The sequence below is a fragment of the Papaver somniferum genome, unplaced genomic scaffold (assembly GCF_003573695.1).
Source record: "Papaver somniferum cultivar HN1 unplaced genomic scaffold, ASM357369v1 unplaced-scaffold_132, whole genome shotgun sequence".
Lineage (NCBI taxonomy): Eukaryota > Viridiplantae > Streptophyta > Magnoliopsida > Ranunculales > Papaveraceae > Papaver > Papaver somniferum.
In genome coordinates, this window is record NW_020622381.1 from 19,395,260 (window position 1) to 19,408,098 (window position 12,839).

Genomic DNA, 12,839 nt, shown 5'->3' on the forward strand with positions numbered 1-12,839 from the left:
TCGCAGATGTGGGTCGCAATCCATCTTGTCCGTCCAACTTCACCAGCTTGGACGGACAACCTAAGACAGGAGTTAGGTGACCAGTGAGGCATCACCACAATCACCGTCCACCATTATTCCACACAAAGTGATCGACCAAGTCAGGACTTACCTGTACAACCTCCAAACGACCACTCGAAGATGGCTAGACATGCATCTATTTTAAGACGCTTAATCACGACTTATTCCGTTAAGCCTTAAAACAGCGATGCTTCACACATGTTGAATACATTCGATGCATTACCTGCATAGAATACACACGATATTTCATAAATATCGACCTCCTAAATAACTTAGTTATTTAATCTAGCATCACATGCGACCTTTTGTGGGTCCCACGATCCACACACTCGAGACATTAATCATGTCACAAATTGGGGGATACATACTGGGTATTGGTCTGGCGGTTTACAGCGTGCAGCGCACGACGCGCCATCTCAAGAATGTGTCAGGAAGACATGGACGGTTAGTAATGATGGGAGAAGTGGACAAGACTAATCGTGTGACACTAACACACGCAACTCCACTACTCCATCACTCCACTTTCTCCACTTCCCATGAGAGACGTGGGTAAGTCTCAATGACTTGTATAAATATGTTTTCTTCCCTATTTCAAAACAACACAAGACAGAAAACCATGTGTTGATACAATCGTATCCAAACACCAGAACTGATAGCTTACATTCTGTAAGCCAGTTCAGCTTTCTGATACAAGTCATAAACATCCAACACCTCTACATTCTCAACACCTTCTTCGCTTCCCTCCCTAAGATCAACCCCATCTCCTTCACTTTGTGACTGAAGCAAGTATGGAACAACCATTTCTTGGTTTAGTCCAGAGTTGTACAGATTGATTTCTCGAATCACAAGCACTCCCATGCAGTGCATTTGTTTAGGGTTTAGATTCATTTCTCATCCGCATTACCAAAACCGGCAGAAATAGTTTTCACCCATAAACAATTGGCGACCACAGCGGGAGGTTAATCTCTCGGTTGTAAAGTCAATTTCTTCAAAATCTGATTCAAATTCATCAATTTCGAAGGGGTAGATCTTAGATTCAATTCAATCATCAACCTATTTCAAGATGGTAGAACTTAGGTCAAGATCAGCAATCAATTCTGATGGAGCTAGTGCGGATAACACTCTTGGTATCGATGTACCCGTCAGTGGAGCTACTATGGTCAATACATCCCGTGGAGTCGTTTCTTCTACTACCAACTCCAACGGAGCAGGAGATGTTCCTGTAAGTGTAGCATCTCCTATCACCAGAGCCAGAGTAGCCACAAATCCCGGCATCTCCTCAAGTGTAATGCCTCCGATAGTCACCAGGGCAACAACTTCCACTCCTTCATCATCAGGATGAGGAGCCGGAGGGACGAGAGGAGGACCATCTCCCATTACTATCGCAGACTTGATGGAGAGGCAGGAAGCTCTTGCTAAGACTCAAACGGATATGGATGCAACTCAGAAGGAGATACTCACTTTTCTCAAAACTTTAACTGAACGATTACCACAAGATTCACGACAACCCGGAGCAGTCATCTCCATCCTGAACCACATGAATGAAGAAACTCGCATTGCTCCTGAACGCCCAATAGAAAGGGACCAGCCGTCCAACTTCATCACACGTGAGGACCTGGAACGACTTCTCCAAAACCGAGGCAAAGGAGATCCAACAGATGTACACCACCATCAGCCGTCGTACCCCCAAGATGTGCAACAAATTCCTCTTTCAAGAGGATACACCTCTCCTCAGTTCTCCCTCTACGATGGTACTGGTAATGCTCGTGAACACATCTCTCGATTCTTGGAATCCCTGGGGGAGCATGAATACAATCATGTTCTCCGCCTGAAAGAATTCTCAAAGTCACTTACGGGAAGGGCATACACCTGGTACAACAACATCGCGCCTAACAGCATATCCAATTGGGACGAGATGGTCAGTGCTTTCTACATAAAGTATTTCTTCGTATCTGAACAGATCACCTTTTCAGACCTTGGAAGAGTTTTTCAGCGGAACAACGAGCATCCGAACGACTTCTTTAAGAGGTTCAGAACTCAAGCACTGGATTGTCACGACCCAAACGTCACCGAACACCAATTGCTAGAGCTGTGCATTAATGGGATGATACCCATATACCGCGCTTTATTAGAGAACCCGGGCTTTCAAACGTTCTCCGAGCTCCATGAAGCTGCCAAACGCTCAGCCACAACTGCACCAGCATTGCTAGAGAGAACCAGGGTTCTTCGAAACGAAGATCAACGTGAGATTCGAGGAAGCAGGCGTCTCACGAACAAGCAATACAACACTGGTCCTTATGTGAGTGTGGTGGGCGGAGGAGGAAAAAGGAAAGCTTTAGCAACAGAACAACAAACCAAGCGTACAGCTCCGACACACACGACTTCGTCTCGGAATGGAGCGGACAAAGCTCCTGCACAAGACACTGAAGATGCAGGCTTCCCTTTCCCCATGAATGAAGTAATGGAACTCTTGGAAGCATGGATTCAAGACGACGCCATCAATCTGCCTCCTATCAGACGTCCAACAACTGAAAAAGACATAGCGGACCCCAAGTACTGCCGCTACCATAGGTTTGTCCATCATCCAACCAAATATTGCAACAGGATGAAACAAATCTTCAGAGAGAAGATAGAGCCAGGAGAACTCCAACTAGGGAACAAAGGTGTTCATAGAGATCCTCTTCCTGTCAGGAACTGCATGATTTCCGGGGATTCTGTTCGCAAGACTGTATAATCTATGATGGAGCGCATGTGTGGAATCTTATATTTCTCCAAGGCACATCGCCATGACATATTTGCAGCCCTCAACCGCGTTGTATCCGGTAGGTGTTTGTATCCAGAAAAGGAAGCAGTCCTGAAACCTCAATCCTTCCTGGAAGATGCAAGCAGAGGAAACTGGGGACTCTTAACCGTCACTCGTTTGAAGGATGTCGAGTTCGATATCACATTAATTGATACGGCCTCCGAATTCAACATCATCACTCTAAAGACCTTGAAAGGAGCAAGGATTTCAAAGCAGGAAGCTACTCGCAGCCCAACTGTGATTAAGACTCCAGAAGGAGAGCTTGGAGATGCATATGGATACATCGATCTTGAATTTAAATTGGGTGATGCCTCGACACAAGAAAAGTTCTACATAGTCAAAGAACATCCCAGTTACGACATGATCCTAGGACGCTCTTGGGTACATGACAACAAGACAACACTGGGAGTTTGTCCTCTACCAGCCTCGATACCTGAAAGGATCTCCAACAAGCCGTCTGGACTTGAAGACTGTCTATTGCCGCACCATCTGCAGCTCGCCAATGTGACACAACTTCCCGTAGAGAGCCCGTCAGCATACATTAAAAGGTTCCGAGCCCAAGTAAGTCTTATCATGCAACCCTTTTTGCAACCAATCACTCCTCAGCCTGACAAGCACTGGGGACTGGTTCTAACTAACAAACCAACCCCGGCTAAGAGATATGAATGGGAGGCCGGCCCCTTCAAGCATTTTATCAAAAGCTTAGAGGATGTCTCGGTCAAAGATGATAAGGCCAAGATACAAGCATCTGCATGCCTAAACCCATTTGGAATTGGAGATCTGGTGACGAAGACGGCTACATTCAAGGTTGGGATCATGACGGTGAAAGTAACCAATCCACCTGACTCACCCACTGAAGAGAGGATGAACCATACCTGGTAGCAGACGTTATCCTAGGAGGCTACTGCAAGCTCATCAACGCTGACAAACTGGAAGGCGTAACAATTCACTCGCGATGGCTCAAACCCTACCGTACTTAAGACGTTGTGCTACCACTTTCCAGCGTCCTCCACACTTTAAAACGCTGTGCTATTTTCTCCAGCGTGTCTTTTTACAATTACCTTTTCATGTCATATTTTTAATTCCTTCATAAAATGATTGCAATACTTACATTCATAATTAGGGTTTCAATTTTCAATTTCAAATTAATTGAAGTATTATTTCCATCCAAGAACTTCTTTACCCCTGTAGTTGCAGGAAATCCTACACTACACCCCTCACAAGATTTCATTAACATTCAACTCATTTTTGGATTAACAATCTTAATTTTATTGATGAATCTTTGGACAATCTTACAGAAAAAGATAAAGGAATCAAGAAATAGCCACTTCTTTATATTTTCTCTCTCCTATTTACTTGTTTCTCACTCAAAAAAGATCTCTCTCCTTTCCTTTACAACCGAAAGGCTATTTATAGGAAATTACTTAGTGGATGACAGCTAATCTGTCATTTATTTTCAGATATGGTTTGCGATATTCTCGCAACTTTACAAATACTAATCTCGCAAACTTCCTTATTTTCGCAGGATCGTCACATTTTTCTCATGATTTGGCTGATGTCTTTTATTATGTCGTTTCTGAAGTTGTTCTGCGACACTGTCGTGTTGTGTTGTTAATAATTTGGCTGAGACATCATTTCTGCGAGATTCTGATCCTACATCTTGCCTCTTCTCATATCTTCTCTGCGAAGTAGAGAACGATGTGAGAAATGCTGCAGTTATCCATCACTTCATATTCTGCATTTATCACACGTATCTTTTCTCCCATCTGTTTCTTGACACGTCTTCTGTAACCGCTGCTTTTCAACTGCCCACGTCTTTTCGCATTAATTGTGTTTATCTTCTCGTAAATCTCCTCTATACATACTTTTCTTACTCTCCCTTTTCTTCTTTTTTACTCTCTTTTTCATCTTCTCTGCAACTTTATCATTTTCTCTGTAAATTCCTCTGCTGTAATTTTTCTTCTATCTTCCTTCTTCAATCTTCTTAATTCTTCGTCCATTCCCATATAGTTCCTCTGTAGATCTTCACTGTTCGTAATTTTCTTCTATTTTGATTTTTACGAATTAATCTTCCTGCTGGTGTATTCCATGGATTCATCGAGGTTATTTTTTTTTCTTTCTTATGGGTTTTGCTGAAATTGATCTTGCTTACTGCCTTATTTGATGTTGTTTATGTGATTCCCATACTGTTTTTATTTCAGCAAAAACGCCTCTAACACCAAATTTACGGTTCAGAACCCTAATATTTCCAAATCGCAGCATAAGGTTGTTGTAAACAAAAGAAAGTCTGCGGATCATAAGGTAGTAAGAAACATTATTCTTTTTTAATGACAATATTGTTGCCTCTATTTCTTATCTGGATTGTGATTCGCAGGGTGATAATGATGCCAACAAACCTCTCAAGAAATCTCGCCACCTCAAAACCGTTGAAACCTCTGTTCCCTTTCACTTACTTATCCTTTCAAAATCTCCTGCGACATCTTCGCAAATTAAACCATTATCTCCAATTCGCGAAAAGGTTGCCTCAGATTTCATCCCTTCAACTAACCTTTCAATGATTGAAACCCCCCTTATTAATCCTTCTATGAATCAAACTTCTTCTCCTCCTATTGATAATGTTTCTCAATCTTCTATCATTGCCAGTTCTCTACTTGAGCCTCTTCCTTTAAGTATTGCTTTCAAAGTTTTGTCTGAGGTTCTAGATGATGTTAAGAAGTCTCCCATTGATCCTGTCAAGTTTGGTGTTTGCGAAATTCTGAGTAAGTATTTTGGCTCTGACAGAGCTGCTTCGCAAACAGCTTTGGAAAAAGAGGTCGAAACCTTGAATAAGAATCTCCAAATGATGACTTTAGAGTGTAATGTTCTTCGTCTCGAAAATCAAAAGCTCCGGAATGTTTCGCTAGATCGCGACAATCTTCGCAAGAAGAATGATGAACTGAGAGGTATGGTTTCCTTATCTGTGTCTTCAATTTGCCTTTTTAATGATTTTATCCTTTCCATATTTAATTGTCCTTGAAATCCATTTTTTGCATGTTAAGCCTTAAACCAGAAACGAATAATGGAGAGATATCAATTTGAATCTGCTGTTGAAGAAGCCCGTGTTGATAAAGAGATTTTGACGGATCAATATAACCAATTATATAACCTCTATTCATATTCTGTTGATCATATAAATAATATTACCAATGAAAATACCCAATTAGTTCAGAGGCAAAATTTATTAAGTAATGAAATATCTCGCCTCTCTTATTCTTTAACTAAAGCTAATCTAGGGATGAAAACTTTATCAGATGAGAATAAAACTCTATCTCAAGAGAAGCGAATTTGTTTAAACAAGATGGAGATATCTTCGCAACAACTTAGCATCCTTCAGAAAGTATGTGATGACCAAGAACAATCTCTTTGATCTTTGAGAAATGAACTTAAAGAAGTAACAGAGTCATCTATCGCTGAAAGAGATACACTCATTCAAGGTAGAATAACTTTAAGTGTAAAGGCGAACCAACTTAAAGAACAATATTCCAAATTAGAAGAATCTTATTCTTCACTTGCAAAGAAAAATTCCTTTCTTATTTCTAAAGAGAAAAATCTTCAGTCTCGACTTAAAGGTTTAGTTGGAGATAAATTTGATGATGCGATGGACCGTTCGGAGAATAGTTGTTTGACCTTGATTCAACACCTTATTTCGCAAAATGAAGGTAGTCATAATAGTTTGACTGCCTTAACTATCTTTTATTTGTCATACCCTTTTGAGTTCTTCATCTTACTGAAATTTTGTATTCTACTTTTCGCAGAGTCTGAGAAAAATCTTCATTCCTCCATTTCTGTTTTGGGGGCTAAATATGCCAAAATTCGCAAAGAAAATGCACTACTCGTCTCTGCCCTTATTGGTTCTTGCGACCGAGCAGAAAGAAGACTTGATTATCTTGCTTACTTTAAGGATATTCAAGATAGGAATCATCAGAGAGCACTTCTTCGTCAAGTTCATCTCCGGGCTGAAGTTCTTGTGAATGATATTTTATTGTCCAAATCTCTTCCTCCTACATCAATCGAACCTTTGGAAGTAGATGATGATGAAATTCCTCGTCCTGCTGACAGTGATTATGATTATGAAAGTGGTGGAGAGAATAATCTTTTGGAAGATGAAGAAGAGATCCCTTCTAAGGAAGCAACTGCTGGTGCTAATCAAGATGGAAGCGAAAAAGAAATCCCTTCTAAAGAAGTAATTGCTGGCGATAATCAAGATGGCGGCGAAAAAGAAGTCCCTCTCAAAGAAATTATTGTTGGTGAAGATCAGAATCGAAATGAAAAAAGGCTGGCGATAATGAGAACATTGGCGAAGAGTTTCTTATCTAGTTCTATCTTCTTGAACTGTTTCATCTTTATTATTTCTTGCGAATAATATTCTTCAACCAACTTTGGAATTAATTTTCTCTTTAATATTGCTGGCGAGAAAGATAATGCCTCTTGTTTACTGATTCCCATACTTGCCTCTCATTATCTTTCTTGCGAGAAATGATCTGTTATGAATACTTATAAATATTTTGTTTTGTCATGTGGTCTTATTTTGCCTTCCTAATTAAAGGTCTTATTATGCCACCTCTTGTTATTGCGACAAAATCGCAGGACGTCCTTGCATTTTCATGCAAAAACCCATTGATCTTGCCTTAACTTTTTCTTTTGTATTATTGCCTCTTCAGGATTGTTGCGACAATATGACAGGCCTAAATATTCTTGCGAAAATAAAGCCCCATGACATTGTCGTCGTGCGACGAAATCGCAGGACGTCTTCGCACTTTCATGCGAAAACCCATTGATCTCGTCTTATCTTTCTCTTTAGTATTATTGCCTCTTCAGGATTGTCGCACAAATATGACAAGCCTTAATACCCTTGCGAGTAAAAAGCCTCATGACATTTGCGTCTTAAGACACTTATCAGCTCCCTAATGGAGGGTGCCGCCCTTATCTCCCCCTGGTTGCCCCTTCAAGGAGGCGTACCTCTACCGTACAAGGTTGGCTCCTCCCATCCGGTCTTAACAACAACCAGTTGTTTTCGCAGCCTCTTATCCCTTTTACCTATAGGGATTATGGTTACGAGACTGCACCCTAAGTGGGGTTTTCTTCGGGCCGAGTGCAATATAAGCCAAGACTTGTCAAGAATGGAAAGGTACGCTCCAGACGCCCCTGGAACTCTTGACTCAACCGTGTACCTCGGCGCCTTGGTCAGATTCTGCACTCCTTGGGAGAGTCCTTATTACCTTAGTCGCCCAACCTAAGTCATATGCTTAAGTTGAGAATCCAAGGTGCCTCTCCCGGATGGGCTTTATCGACCCCAAATCTCCATGACTCAGGTTCCGGTGGCGGTGTAGCCTTTTCCTGAGCCATGCAATAGGTACCCCCTTATATGACGTACTTTAGGTCTTACATTTGCCTCTTGCGAAATTTTATTCACGAACTAGGGTGTACGCCATAAAGGTTCTCACCTTTCTCTTTTGTCATTGTTCTCTGATTATCTCTGCGAAAGTTTCGCATATCATGATCTTGTTTTGATGTGAATAATCTCGCAACTATTCTTTCATTGAATTTTTATTCGCAATCGTTTTGTTGCGTCATGCGTAACTTCTCAAAGCTTCTTATGGATAATATCTCTTTAAGTAAAATCTGTTCCATGGTCTGTCAAGGCTATGACCAACATCTCTACCTTCTGGATCCATTATTTTATAAGCTCATGTCTCAACTATCTCCTTAATGATGTAAGGTCCATCCCATTTTTTCTCTAACTTTCCACCATTTTCTCGCTGATATATTGGTGTCTCTCGCAGAACTAAATCTCCTGGTTGAAATTCGCGTACTTTGACACGTTTATTATATTCTCGGGCTAATCTTTGCTGATAATTCTCCATATGTTGTAAAGCTCTTTCTCTTTTTTCTTCTAACTCATCAAGTTTGCTTAAGATCAAACCCACACTAAGATTTTTCTCCCAAGCTTCTCTCTTTGTCGTCGGAATAACAACTTATGTTGGTAACACCGCTTCAACTTCGTATGTTAAACAAAAAGGTGACATTCCAGTAGCTTCTCTCCTAGTTGTGTTATAAGCCCATACTGCATTATTTACTTGTTCGCACCATGCTCTATGATGTCCTTCTAATTTTTTCTTTAATATATCTGCAATTGTTTTATTTGTTGCCTCTGCCTGTCCATTAGCTTGTGGATACAGAGGAGTATATTTTCCAAATTTTATCTTAAATGCATTAAGTAACATTTCTATGTTATGTCCTTCAAACTTCTTCCCATTTTCAGATACCAACTGCAGGGGAATTCTGAATCTGCAAATGATATTTTCGAATATGAATGTAAAGATATCTTTGTCACGAATATGCTGTACTTCCTTTACTTCTGTCCATTTTGTGAAACAATCTGTTGCGACTATTAAGTATCTTCTTTGTCCAGATCTTGGTAAAAATGGCCCCACAATATCTAATCCCCACTTTCCAAAAGGCCATACACTGGTTGAAGATGACAATGGTGCTCCAGGTGCATGTATTTTTTTTCCGTGCCGCTGACAATCTTCGCAACGTCTTGATATTTGTTTTGCATCTTCGTGCATGTATGGACAGTAATAGCCTTGCATTTTTGCACTATGTGCCAAAGATCTTCCCCCGCTATGATTGCCAGCATCCCCACTATGTAACATTTTTAGCACCTTTTCTCCTTCTTCTCGTGTCAAACATCTGAGTGATGGACCATTAAAGGATTTTCGGTATAGCACCCCATCTCTTAATTCATAATTTGTTGCGCGGCTTTTTACCTTGTGTTCTTCCAATCTGTTTCTTGGTGTTTCTCCTTTCGCCAAATATGCATGAAGTTTTTTTCTCCAATCTGCGATATTGTTCGTTTGTTCTTCTTCTCCAACTTCTACCATCATTACGTTCTCTTCTTCTTCTTCTTCTTATTTATTGATTGATGGTGACAGAAGTGTCTGTATTTTTATGCATCTCGCAGTTGGATCTGTCATCATGCTTGGGATGAAAGAAAAAGCGTCTGCGAGTCTGTTATCCTTCCTTGAAATGTGCCTCCATTTATCTTTGGGATTTTCGCTGACAGTTCTTCAACGAGCTTCTTGTATTTATTCAAGGATGGTTCATTTGTAGTGTACTCTCCCTTTATTTGGCGAATAACTAGCTGCGAATCACTAGTGATCCTGGCGTTTTATAATTTCATTTCTATTGCGAACTTTAAGGCATGTACCACAGCTTCATATTCCGTTTCGTTATTAGTGGATGCGAATTCCAATCTGAATGAAAAAGCCATCTTCGCTCCTTCTGGCGAAATTAAAACAATTCCAACCCCATTTCCTTCCCCATTTGATGATCCATCTACCAATATCTCCCATCTATTTGGTTCTGTTAATAAGTATTTTGGATCTCCATGTTATTCTTCTATATGCATCATCTCCTCCACCGCTTCATCATCTTCTAAAAGAAATTCTGCTAAGAAATATTCGACAACTTGTGATTTTGGTGAAGATAATATTTCATATTTGATTTCGAATTGTCCTACTTGTGCATTCCATCTCTCCACCCTACCTAATCTTTTTGAATTCTTCATCACTGATTCAATTGGTACTTTTGTTAGCACCCTTATTTTGTGTGCTTGAAAATATATGCGGATTATAAATGCGGCGTATACTAATGCTAAGATTATCTTCTCACTCTTTGAATAATTCCTCTCTGCAGCATTAAATGTTTTGCTGATGTAATAGATGGGCTTTTCCACTCCTGCATCTGTTCGCAATAACACAGCGCTTAAAGCATGTGATGTTGTCGCAAGATAGATCAATAGTTCTTCTCTTGGTTCTTCCTTTTGTAAAATAGATGTATTCATGAGGTGTTCTTTGATCCCTTGATCAATTTGTATTCCTTCTTTTGATACGATGTAGCCTAAGAATTTTCCCGATGCAACCCCAAAAATGCATTTTTCAGGGTTCAGTTTGATGTTCTGATGCCGCATCTGTTCAAAAATCTCCCTCAAATCTTGTACATGATCTTTGGCTTTTTATTCTTCACCAACATGTCATCCACGTACACCTCTAATTTTTTGTGTATCCATTTCGCGAACACCTTCTCTACCATTCTTTGATACGTTGCTCCTGCATTTCGCAAACCAAACGGCATTTTTGTATAACAGTATAAACCTCTTGGAGCGAAAAAAAGCAATATGCTCTTGATCTTCTTCAGCGAGAGGGATTTGGTTATAACCTTTGTACCCATATAAAGAAGACACTCTATTATTTCCCGCTACCGATTCAACCATTTGAGGAATATCCGACAATGGAAAACTATCTTTAGGGCAAGCCTTGTTTAAATCAGTGAAATCTATGCAAATTCTTATCCCTTTATTCTTCTTTGGAACAACAACCATGTTTACTGTCCACTATGGGTATTTAGCTTCTCTTATAATTCCCGCCTCAAACATTTTCTGTAATTCTTCTTCTATTTGAGGATGGAAGGTCGTTGCTATTTTTCTTATTCTCTGTTTAAATGGTCTCACATTCTTGTTAATCTCCAACTTATGACATGCAATTGACGGATCTATTCCAGGTATATCATCCATGCTTCCCGCGAAAATACCTTTATATTCCCGCAAAAGATTGACAGTTCTTTCTTCCTCTTCTGCATCCATCTTGGTTCCAATCCTCAATATTAGGGGCTCTTCTATAGTCCCAACATTTACTCCTTTTGTTGGTTCTGCCGCAGTGTAACTGGCCTTGGGTTCTCCCATTGGTGTTGGCTCTTTTATCATCTTCGCAGGTCCATCTCCTTCCTCCGAAATTTCGCTGGGTATTCCTTTACCTTCTTTTGCTCTTATCATGTACACTCTAAATTCTTCTTCTTTCTTTGCCTCCTTTGCTATTTTTCTGCGAAATTGTCGCTTTTTTGCTTGTCCTTCATAATGCTTTACTTAAATTTGATAACATAATTTCGCATTGTCAATATCTCCTCTAATTTCACCTACTCCATTTGGCACGAGGAACCTGATGCATTGATGCAACGTTGATGCTACAGCTTTAATTGCGTGTATCCATGGCCTCCCCAACAACATGTTATATGGTGATTCCATATCCACTACGCATAGTGTCACTTGTGTTTCGATCTCTTCTAGTGGAATTTGCACCACTATTTCTCCTTTAGGTTTTGTTGTGGATTTTCCAAAGCCATGAACAAGATAAGTTGAACAAGACATTTCTTCATATTTGAATCCCATTCCTTTGAACGCATGATAGAATATTATATCCACCGAACTTCCTGTATCGACTAAAGTTCTGTTCAATATCCATTCTTTCATGGATTTTGTTGTTGTCCCCTTATCTTTTCGTGTAATAGGTACTGTAATAACCAATGGAGATGCGTGGCTCAAATTTTCTTTTGGTATTTCTGCTGCCATGAATGTGATTTTTTGCTTTTCCCAATCTTTCAAGGGTGATGTTTTTTCTACCGCCATAACCTTTCTTCCTTCAAAATCTCGTTTATGTATCCTTCCTTTGATGTTTTCATGGAATTCATTAACCATTGTTTTTCTTATCATATTACACTCCAATCTTTTGTCATCTTCATTGACTCTAATCATTTTTCTTTTAACTGGTTCACTGATTTGTTTAATCACTTTCTTGATTAGCACAATCTCAACAACAATCTTCAATTTTCAATCTTCATTCTTTGTTTCTAGCGCCATTATGTAGTTGCAGGAAATCCTACACTACACCCCTCACAAGATTTCATTAACATTCAACTCATTTTTGGATTAAAAATCTTAATTTTATTGATGAATCTTTGGACAATCTTACAAGAAAAGATAAATGAATCAAGAAATAGCCACTGCTCTAGATTTTCTCTCTCCTATTTACTTGCTTCTCACTCAAAAAAGATCTCTCTCCTTTCCTTTACAACCGAAGGCTATTTATAGGAAATTACATAG